Source organism: Larus michahellis, chromosome 1 (assembly GCF_964199755.1).
Source record: "Larus michahellis chromosome 1, bLarMic1.1, whole genome shotgun sequence".
Classification (NCBI taxonomy): domain Eukaryota; kingdom Metazoa; phylum Chordata; class Aves; order Charadriiformes; family Laridae; genus Larus; species Larus michahellis.
Window position 1 is genome coordinate 158,529,653 of NC_133896.1, and position 12,207 is coordinate 158,541,859.

Here is a 12,207-nt window from a genome sequence, read left to right on the forward strand (position 1 = left end):
ACTCATGCCTTCTGCAGCTCTGGCCATGAAGTCGGTGGGGTGCTGGCACCATCTTTGCAAGCTGAATGAGGATCACTGAGGGCACTCAGGCCCTGCAGAGACACTGCTATCCATGCATCACTGGATCATGAGTCTTTGCTGAGGTCTACACCGCCAAGGATGGGAATGCTCCCTTGCTGCAAAGAGTGTGTTACTGCACGTGCAAGTCACATGCATTTGGCCAACACACTGCAAGGCGAAGCACCACACGGTGCAGCCTTGATGCCAGTGCCCTCCAAATTATGAGTGCCTGCTGTGTCCTGCAAGAGTTGTGGGAAACGCATTTTGGACTGAAACTGTGAGGAACAGTCTCTTGAGAAAAACTGTGCACCACCTGTTGTTGCACACACAAAAGACCCAGGAAGACATGTATGCTTGGGATGCTATCGGTTCCTTCAGTGATGGAGAGCATCTGAGACAAGATGTTTAAATGTCCCCATCTTTTCCAGGAATGAAACTTCATAATGGAAAACAGAAAGTTTAAAGAAGAAAAAAAAATAATCCTGAAATGTCTTTTAGGTCTGCTTAGTCTTCCTTTTCCTCCAGGAGAGACTCCTGGGGATTTCTATAGCCCCAGGGGGGGCTTCAGCTACTCAGTGGTAGCACTCAACACACTATCCCTTTTCAGCAAACATGGTTACTCTAGCTAAGTCTTTGCAAGCTCTCTCTGCCTCCTGTGACTTTTCCTGCGTATCAGTATGTGCTTTGACTCAGTAACTCTCAGGAAACCACCCCCACCCTCCGTGTAGGTGAGTCTCCTGCCCTCACAGGTCTTTTGTGGAGTAGCTGCTTGGGGGGATGTAGCAGCCAGAGTATACATGCAGCTCAGGTGAAAGGGGCGGCAGGTAGGTGTGTGGTTTTTGCTGCTCAGCAAAGATCTGACAGGAGAAGGGGGCCTTGAGGGTGGTTTGCTTGCATGTGGCACTGCAGGGAGCTGGCAGCAGACACAGTGGTGGGAGGGAAGTTTGTTGAAGGCTCTGTTAGTTGAAGCTGCTTGGGGGATGGGACAATCAATAAATGTTGGAGTAGTAGAGCTAGCTGGCCCTGAGCAGTGGGAAGGGACCCCTCAGCAGGAAGATTCTCCTCCTACGTCAGACAAAACTCTCTTGTACTCCTCCTTCATTATTTTTCAGATTTTAGGAAAAAATCCCACATCTCTTCTGTGCCGAGGCTTTTGCCTCAAATGCTTGATTCACAGAGACTGAGCCCTTCCAGCCTCACAAGTTACCCATGTTCCTCACCCCAGAGGGGCTTAAACCTAGAGCCCCAGAAACGGTGCTTGCTTTCCCACACATGAAGCACTTAGGGGCCAAGCTTTCTGCAATGACACAACTATTCAAGGAACCACTGCTGCACCCTTCCCATGCTATGATGGGCCATCAGTACCTACAACCCACACTCCCTTCTCCAGCACCTTGCTCCTATCCCATGCAAAGAAAGTACTGCACGTGCTAGGATGGCCCAGAGTTTTAGATCAAGGTGAAATACCTGTAGCTAAGCAGAAATGGGTTAGCATTGGTGACTTAATCTCCTGAGCTGACAGGCCCCGTCGCTTGTAAGATCAACATGGTAGGAGATGGGAAAGACAACATGGCCAAGAGCTGCTTAGGGGCAAGGATAGAGAAAGAGAGATAGGGAAAGGATGCAGGGGGTGGGGAAGAAAACACAGTCAGCTGTGCAAACACCCACCTGGGGAGCAGTGCCTGTTGCTGTCAGTGTTGTAACACACTGAAGGTGTGTTACACTCATTGGTAAAAACTGGCTGTTGTGGCCAAATCAAAAGGGTAACACAATGCCTGTAACTGTGCCTGCTGAAGAGAGGAAAGCAGTCACCATGTCCAGAGCTTGCTCTCTCTCCACCAGGCTGCCTACCTGTCATTGCTGGTATGGAGGTCTCTCTTCAGGTCCCTTTCTTCTCCAGCTCCTTCTCTTCCCAAAAACCTGGGCTGGCTTGAAGTTCTGAAGAAAGGTGGAGGAGCTGCTGTTGTTGACACTTCTCCTGCTCCTGAGCTCCTGGCCCTTTTAAGTATCTGGAATAATCCTTGTAACATCAGCTCTGAATTGTCTCTCTCTTCTCCTTCCTTGGTGCTCCCTTGAGCCTGAGGTTCTGCACCATCCTTTAGGGTGGCCTCTTGGGCCTTCTGCTTACAACAATGTTGGGATGGGTGGGCCAAGGAAGGACAAGGCAACCTCTGTGCCCCATCTTCATGAGAATGTTCTTGGATGAGAGGAAAGCAAGTTTGTCGGTTCCTCTGTGCCTCTGAGGGTGCAGTGCCCTGTTCTGTTGTCTGTGGTCATCCTCCCCACCGTTCCCAAGCTGTCATGGGCACAGCTTTCTGGAGAGCTGGAACAGACCCTTTTCTACCCTGACAGACTCCTCTGAGTGGCAGGTGAAGCCAAGGTCTGAACAGCCCACCAGGTACTGATTAATTACCTCTATGTCATGTCCAGCACTTTGACACAGGAGACGAAGTCTTCAGTGGGCAGTTAACCTCTGCAACAGATGAAGGGCAGAGCAGCAAGAAGCTTCAAGTGTTCAAGTGTTGAGAGGGGCAGAGCAGAAAGTTGACAATAGGCAGAGAGAGCAGAAAGCTTCCTCTGTGCTTACAATGATCCCTTACTTTGCTTCACATCCTGGAATGTGTATATATTGAGCCAAGACATTCTGGCTCCCAGAGGTAGTAGATGAAGTTTTTGATTGCAGTAAGGGCATCCCCCCAGGATTTGTCACATATCTGTTGGATGCCTTGCTACCACCTGTCAGACCGAGGAATGGTCTGGGGCTGTGTGTTATCGGGGCTGTGCAGAACCCTACTGTGCGCTCCCACCAGTACTCCCGGAGTTGCTGCTGATGCCAACATTAGTCCACTTTCGCATCTCTTTCCAGGTCATGAGAGACCATACTGTGGACATCTATTAAAAGTGACGGTGTGTCTGCAAATATGATGGAGAACCCTTTTGTCTCCCCACTTTTCTTCCAGGAATGCAAGACCCACAGATTCTTCTGTTTGCAGGCTGCCTGCTCCAATAGGGAAAAAAGCTGCTTCTCTCCCCTAGGTACTGTGTTCCTGGAAGCACATTTTCTCCAAAACTTCATTGACTATTTGGAGCCATAATGGATTTCTATGAAAGGACAGGCATGACCATGGGAAGTCCTGGAAGGAGGTGGGCATGCAGAACCACACAGCTTCTTTTTTGGCGTGAGAATGTGGAAAAACGATGGAGAGGAGTGGTAGCCAGCTGCTATCCCAGTAGCATCCTTGTGTTGTAAATACAGGAAACCTTTCAGCATCTACTTTTCAGTCTCATGACCAAGGGCAGGGATGGGAGCAATAGTGTTATTGTGCACGGTGCCATCACTACATCTTCAGATGATAATCTAGTGCATAAAGGAAGGGGAAGGAACCATGCAAGAGTGTCAGTCCACAGAAGGCTAAGAAGAATGAATCACCATGGTGTGCTGCATTTCCAGCTTGCCTGGATGCCTGGACTGAGCTAGATGCTCCTGCTGGATGGGATTGGATGAATGGTTTCGGATGTAGACAGTTGCTACATGGAAAAATTCTCTGGAGGCTTATAACCCTTGGAGAATAGTTTGTAAAAGTGGTCAGACCGGCAATATGCTAAACCACAGCTCTAAATGTACAGCTGTAATACATCTGCTAGAGCTTCGCTCCTCTTCCCAGCCTAGACATGTCAGTATGAAACTGTACCCTTACCCATGCTTGAATTAACCGGGACAGAGGGTGACTGTTGCAGGTCATGGTGGGAGTGGCAAAAGCAGGAGCCCCTCAGAATGCCCTCACATGCCTTCTGCGGGGTTTAGGGATGAGGTCCCTAGGTCAGTACTGGCATGGTGGCACTGTAACCTGGTCATGGTGGCTATGGAGGTTCAAACAAGCAGACAACTTTGTGGTGCACTCCCAATCAAAGAACTTTTACTCTCTGTAATGGACACAAGGACAGGTGGGACAGGGCTCTGAGCAACCTGATCTAGTTGAAGATGTCCCTGCTCATTGCAGGGGGGCTGGACTACATGACCTTTAAAGGTCCTTTCCGACCCAAACTATTCTACAATTCTGTGATTCTATCTTCTCCTGTCCCCACAGTGTAATTATTTTATTCAGAAAAACTACATTTCTCTTCTTGAATTTCATGCAACATTTCTAGCAACCTACTGATACTGCCACTGTGTTATTCAACTGCCTAAGTAGTTTTCAGACTATTTATCTCACAGTTTTATGAAAGATGTAATTTCCTCAAGTCTGTGAATCTTCTAGGAGAATGGGCAGGTGTCTGATACTTTGACAGACAAGACAGAGATTGCAAGTTGGAAAAGAAAACAGGGACAAGGCCGGGCTGGTAACCAAGGGGAAGGGTAGCGAAGCCAGAGATGCCTCTGTAGAAGATGAATGGTCATTTGCAAAAAAAGACGGAGGCATAGCAGTTGTTGGTAAATAGAAAGGCAGAGACGTCACTTATTCCTTATGGTGTTGCGGGATCTGTGGAAGAGTCAAGAGCCTCCTCACAGCATAAGTATTTCACGTAACACCTAGTGGCAATGTGGCCCACACCCTGGCTCAAAACCCACTGTCTCCATGGAGCATAGGAACACTTCTGAAGTGGCGATTTCATTTCAGTTTCCTCCAAGGGGAATTTAACTTGTGCACTCCAAAATAACACTGCCACCTGAACCAAGATGCTGGAATAGAGGCAAATAGAGGACTCTCTTCCAAACTGCAGGACTGTTTTAAGCCACAGTGTCAATTACCTCACACTCTCTTCTCAGCCTTCTGAGCGTGAGGGGAAACAAGCTGAGATTTTCACATTGGTGTCCTGGCCTTGTAGCTGAGATGTGGCGTAGTAGGTTGGTGCAATACGTACAGTACCCCTGGTCTAGTTCCCATGCCCACTTTCTCTTCTGAGGGATTCTAGTATAGGGATGCTTTCTTGCATCTGACCCGCACCAATACAAAAGTTGTTATTTGGACCTGGCAACTTGGAAACATCTATGGGTCAGTAATATGACTTGTAGGCTGCCTCCTCTGAACCTACTATGTTGCACTGTAGCTGGATGCCTCCTAGTGTGTCGACAAAGACAAAGGCTGATAGCAAACCTACCTCCTTAGTTTTATGGGGCTTTTTTTTTTTTTTTTTTACTTGGCAGTATATGATCCAAGAAGATGCCTCCCAAAAGTCCCACAGCATTGAAAAGATTGAACAAAAGTAATCTCAGTAATTTGGGACAGTAAACTTACTCCATTGGATCAATGTGCTTTTTTCATTTCTCTCCTTAAATGATACTTTTGGAACTGAACGAAGTGAAAAAAAAAAATGGACTGGATTTTGTTATTCCACCAAAGTGTAACAAAGGGCTATGGTTTAAATCAATTCTGTTTTCTCTTTTTAGGAGATAATGTGCAAAACCTTTGCACAGAATAACACATATTTTAAAAGCAAATCTTTGACATAGAATTATAATTATTAAAAAATGAAAGGAAAGCTTCCCAATTCAGTGTCTGGCATTTCCTTTTCACTACTTTGTATCTTCCAGTTGGATAAGCATCAATGAATCATCACAAGGCGTTTGCCTGAGGTTCAACTGTGTGATCACATCTAACTTTGTTCCTCACAACCTGAGGGATTAGCAAGAGCATAAATTAGGAGTTTTATCTACTTCGACCATTAAAGACTAATATTCAAGTTTTATATCTCTTTTTACACTTACTGTGTGATGATAATCAATATGAGATTTTTGTTTTGTTTTGCTCTTTTGATGCATTTCTTTGGAAACAAGATACTCCAATATTTTAAGATTAATCATTGCTGAGATTTTGCAGACTATCAGGCATCAAGCATCTCCTGAAATACCTGACAAAAAGTATTTACAATATCAGACCTGCTTAATCCTAAATCAATCATCAAGTCCCATTTCTGTATAGGCTAGAAGAATCTTTAGTCTAACAAAAGGGTGACGGGAAACCAGAGACACAGATCGTTGGATAAAGTAAAACGGGATTAACCAGGCCTGAGTGATGTTCTGCAAAACAAGGAAGAGTAAATGCCAGTTCAGAGTTCAGAAGGGCAGATGAGAAATAATACTGCATACTGCCCCCTCTTTGCCTCATTAATAGTAGGACCTGAGGTGAAGAATTCTTTGATAGCTGTGGGCCTTGCAGGAAGCTGCCAGTAGAGTCCAGCTACACGTGCGCTGTGGCAAACGAGGCTCGGGGACTTCACCTGGAACACAAGGAAGACATTTCTGGCACGCAGGCAGTCCTGGTTGATTGGCAGAGCCATAGGAGAGATAAATCAAAGCAAATCTAATTTTTAAACCCCTGTGTTATCAGTGCCATGGTGTGCTTGTTTTTTCTTCTCCCGTTTTGGGCAGCACAAGGAACATGTTCACAGCATAGCTCATGAAGCTGCCAGCTACCTGCTCCTCCCTGAGCTCTTTTCTTCAGACCTTCTACCACACCCCTGGGGGAAGCCGCTAGCTTATAACGGCAGTGGGGATTACTGTTATTAATTAGTCAATAAGAAATTAAGCTTCACTTGATTTGGATTCCTATAGTTTACCTACATTAGCTCATGTGGTTAGAAATATTATGCTTGTCATCCTTCTCTTTCTCCTATTGTTTGTAATGCTCATTTGTGTTATTTCCTATGCTAAAATGTAGGATGTTATCAGATGTCTGTGGAATGGATGTAAGCGTGTCTATAAAGGGATATTCTACATAACTAGATGCTTCTCTGAGGTGTGGGAGTATACTGACATAACCATTTGTGCATCTGAGCCTCCTCCGATTCCTTTCAGACCCCTTATCATACCCAACGTGCTTCAAATGTGAGAGTATTTTTGAATTTGTAGGTGAATATTAACCATTTCCTATTTATTGTCTCAGATAACCTGGTTGGTGATAAAGTGGGGAAAGAAAATGGTGAAGATACTATGCCACAAGGAAAACAGGAAGATTTAAATAGCTGTCAGACTAAAATGGATCATTCTTTTCCAGGCAGCAGCCAATATCAGATACTTCAGGAAAATTCGTATCCAATATCCACAGAGTTGGTTTCTAACGCTGCTGATGGTATTCTTTCCTGATTCATTAGTGATCTAAAAAATTTCCTGTCCTGAAAAATGAGTCCTAGAATGGATCAGGATGTTCTAAAATAGAAAATCAGGAAGACATTTCTCCAAATGGAAACATTAGGATTAACCTTTGTGATGACGGTGATAAAAACCCGACAGCTGTGAGAAGTCATCATCAACCCTACCTGTAAATTAACACACCTGCACTCTGTTAGAGAACCGTGGCACTATTCCTTGATTTTCTTATCTTATTAAATTGTTTTCTTCCTTCCTTCCTCTTTCCCTTCAGTCTCTCCACCCCCCTAAACAAGGGATCTAATCAGGGTAGAGAGGGCGGGTAGGAAGAGCAAGAGGAAACAGCCAGTGGAAAGGTACGGCCGGGCAGGTTGGCAGGCAGATTAGCCAGGTGATGGATGACACTCAGGAATGTTTGCGCACTGTGCCTCCTTAATTGCTCTCTGTGAAGTAGTGAACTAAAGAAGGAAGGGCTGATTTTACTTTAATCTGAATCGCTCACATGACCTATGTTTCATTTCATCAGAACCTTTTCCTTGCCAGCTTGAGCTCTGTCAATGAATATTCTCACTTTTCCTGCTTGTTTTATATCTTATACGTTTAGCTACTTGGCTTTCTGATAGCAAAGCAGGCTGATGGATTGAAAAGGGGAGCAAAATGCATGCTTACTATCCTTGAATTACATACTGCCTGCTAGAGTGCAGTACAATACAGTGTCCATATTATAAAATCAGAGCATGTCAGAGTAAATTATTAGTGGAAAACTTATCCCCCCAACAACTCCCATGCACTCAATTCAGTTCTTAGGGAAGGTCTTGTATAAATATTTGATTTATATGGTCTTTGATACCATTTTATTCCTAAAGAAGAACAAAATTCAAAGCTTCAGTTAGGCACATGGTAAAGAAACAGAAGGCAGTGATGGGCGGGGTATGGGCAAATGTAGGGTTGCACAGGTACATACCTAATCTGTTTTTTTCCGTGCCAGGACTAGAATGTTTCCCAACAGCCACTAATACCTGTGCCCTCCCTGAGGAGCTCTCTATAGATGCTCTGTGCCTCTGCAGTCAAGGCTTTAGGACTAAGCATGGCCAGTGGCAGTGGGCTCCCTGCTCAAGGCATCTTTGTTGTCCTTGTTGCGGGCTGGAGGGGAGGTTGGGTAAAATACGGTCTCTAAGCTGTCTGGCAGAGATAGCGTGCTTCTGCTCTTTCCAGCCGGGACACGAATGTTCATTTGCAGAAGTGAAGAGGCCTTTTCCTATTTTAGATCGTGCAACTTAAAAGTGTGTATTCAGTAAAATGACTTGGATAGTTGCAGTGCAGTCCCACTTTGTTAATTAAACCAGAGTTGTGTTTAATTCATTTTGACAGCACACTTCTTCCCCCTGTTATATTTGTAACAGCAGGAATCCTACTTGCTGGCTAATAGTTCCCCAGAAACATGCAATTACAGAAATTGCCTATCAGTCTTCATGTCTCTTGCCGTGGCCAACATCGTGAAAGCGCTGAAACTTATCTGACCAGATGTGATCTGGGTGTGTGCCATGGAGGCTTTCCTGCCCCTCCAGGCAATCACAGGCAGCAGAAATTTGTGTGTCAAGAAGGGGACAGAAGCATAGCTACAGATGTTCTTAATGACTGTCAAATTCCTCCAATCCTATTTAGAAATAAGCACTGCTCTCTCTGATCCCTTGGGCTAAGGCTTAGAGTAGATTTAACTAGTTACCCAACACAAAAAGTGAAAAAGAAAGTAGGTGTATGGTGTGAATCCGTGGTGGTGCACAGACTAGATGTTAGACAGGGATAGAAGAAATTATGTTTCCTTCCATCTATCAGCCAACTGTAAGAATAGTAACCCCAGAGAATACAGTCTGGTAGGAGAAACTGGGATCTAAAACAGTGTATCCATTGTGACCCATTAAAGAAAGATATAAGGAATAACATCTGTATGTGTAAAAGAGAAGAAGAAGCATTGCTTTTGGCAGAAGAAAAGTTGACCGTTTCCTTCCACCCACATCTACACCTGTGTCTGTTCATTCACCACCACAGACCGACGGTACTCTTTGAACAACTGTCCATGAGAACATTTGTCCATCATACACAGCATTTTAACCTGCAGCTGAAAACACAACACAACGATTCATTAGATGCCACGGCACCCCTGTGAGACAGGGAAGGATTGTCTTTATTTTGCAAAGAAACAATAAACAACAGCAATTATTAATGCTCAAGTATAAACCTACATCAATAACAAAGGCTAAAACACAGTGCAGCTTTCCTCTGTGCAACTGTCATCTTCTTCCTCTTAATACATTTACCGGTTAAAAAAGAATGAGCAGTTTGAGCTAATAAAATACAGGAAATTATTCATGTAGTCTCACCACAACCGGGTAAGGCTGGTGTCTCTAGACACGAAATGGAGACAGGATGAGCTGCCTGCTAAAGGAGACTTACTCTCTCTCTCTTTCTGCCTTTCTCTCAGTGTCTGCACAGAGGTGGCCAGTCGCTCATGGCTCGCAAGCAGTTAGAAGAAGGTGCCCATGTGAGAGCAATGCCAAAGGCTTGCGGTTACACAGGAGCTGAGGCCAGAGGGCAATCCAGACCCTGCAGGCTCCAGCACTGGCCTTTCACGTCCCTTTCACATCCCACAGCAAAGCGACGAGACTCTTGGTCAAACCAGCCTCCTTCTTCCTTCCTCAAAGTGGCCAGCCCTCCCGTTCCTCTTCTCCTTGGATCTCCGGTGTATGTGGTGTGTGCTTTATGGCTCTTGATCATGCAAATATGCTCTACCGCTCCTATTGGCAGGAAGACCGATTACCCTGGAGTCATTTAAGAAATTATGCTAAAATTAGCAGGAAAATGCCCTTCAGGGCGAGATACAGTGGTTTTAAGTTATTTTAGTTATTTTAAGTTGTTTTAGACTTCTAATTTCAATTGAAAACAATTTTTTAAAGTATATGAGTCCCTGAGAACACGAGTGTTAGGCACCCAAATACCTTTAAATCTGTGGTTCCTAATCCGTGCTGTGTATGCATTGCCGTTTTAGGTGAAACAAGACACTTGAAGGTTTAATGTTCGATGTAAGCACTCAGCTGACATTTATCAGAGCTGGTCAGGTGCCTGTTCATTTATTTTTTTTTCCATGTATTTCCACATTTTAAAGTAATTATTTTAATTACTTTGTCTAATGAAAGAGTTGAATTGACAAATATTTCACGAGTTATTTCAATTTCTTCTCTGGCTCGCTCAGTTTTTGTGTCTGTTTGTTTGTCTTAGTGAGCAAGGAGAGCCGAGGCATCGCAGCCGACGTAAAAGCGCAACCTTTTGTGGTTTTTTTTTAGTATACAATGACTTGCTCGGTGCCCTGGAAATTTATTTCCATGACAGCCTTCTTGAATGGCATATTTGCCATTTTCAGTTTACTCTGCGTGTGTTTGCGTATGCGTGTGTGAGCGTGCGTGTGTGCTGGCGGGTGGGTGTGCCCGGAGAACAATTCCCATTGATGAGAAAGGTGAGGAGGAGGTATTTCGGAGATGTTGTGAAAGATTTAGAAGGAAATAGTGCGGCGTAGCTGCCAGAGCAAATTAATTATTAATGTTTATAGCTGCAGAGTTATGAGAAGCCCAGCTGTTCAGGGGATGTGTGTGTGTGTGTGTATGTACGTGTGTGTACATATGTGTCTGTGTGTAAATATAAAGGTTAATGACTCACGCTGTGTTTAGTCAATGAATGAGTGAAAGTGCCCAGGCTTCAAGCAACAACTAGCAGGCATGCCTGAGAATATCGACCCTACTAATCATCACCCTGAACCCACAAACAGTGAAATTTCACTTGCTTGGGACTTTCTGGCAGCCCTGATACTGTCATTGCAGTTTATAGGGTCCTCTATGATGTGACAAAGAGACGTATTGCTTTTTTTTTTTCTTGCAAAAGCATTGTGCATGTTTACAGGTGAATGATAATACTTAAGACAGCAGATTTTTATTTTTTTTTTTTTTTTTAATTCCAGGAGCCATGTAGCTGGTTTGAAATGGTAGAAGCCTGGTGTTCCCAGAAATGACCTGTATTTAAGGAAACAGTTGCACAACTAGCCAACATCCAGCTTGGCATGAGAGCTCGTTTTGTCTTCATTTCTGAATAACTTATGGAAAATTTCATGTGGAAAAATCCTCCCTAGCCCAAAAAGTAGAGAGACAAACAGTTAAAAATTTAGAGGAAAAAAAAAAAAAAAGAAAGAACGTTAAGACACTATAGCTGAGCACAAAAAGAAAGTTCTGATTTTTGTAATGAATTATTTATTCGCAAAAAGGAAAAGAAATTACATGTGTTCCATTCTCACTCCTTCTCCAGGAGTAAGAGCTTTTGCTAAGAACCCAGAAGGCCTAGGTCTTGTTCTTTTCTCTGCTAAAGGGGATTTGCACCTGGACCTCCAGCCCCACAAGCAGCGTGTCTGAATTGTCTGAAATAAGTTCTGTGTTCTCCGCCTCTCCAGCCGAAGCTTTCCTATCTGCATGGGATCCTGAAACATGTACTGAACCTGGTATTTGAAACAATGCACAAACTCCTTCTGAAACACCCAAGAGTTTATTCTCTCTGTACCAATGAGTATTTAAGCATTTTTTTTCTAGTGGGAAGAAAGGGTTCGAATATTTTCAGTTGGAGGAGGAAATCGAACCTCAGATTCCCACATCTTGGATGCCTGAAAAAGTAATGATAGGTGTGTTTTTTTCCATGCCGTTTTTGTAATCAATGCCTACACCTATCCTTTCTTTTCCATTACCTCATTGTTGCTTTTAATTACCTTACTTGGAAATAAGCAAAAAGTGTCATTTGTTCTAAGGTTTTGGCTTTTTTTTTTTTCATTTGCTGATTTCAATAAGACAGATGGGATGCTTTTGTTTGTTCATGTCACAGCATTCCCCAGCTTTTGCTCTCAAAAACTCCGTGGCACCTGTTACATTTTCCTTGCTTAAAACTGCAGCAAACCAGAGCTCATTCCTTGCCAGAGCATGTGGTCCCTGACTGTGCACGGAAAATACCTGAGCAAATAGAGTAATAAC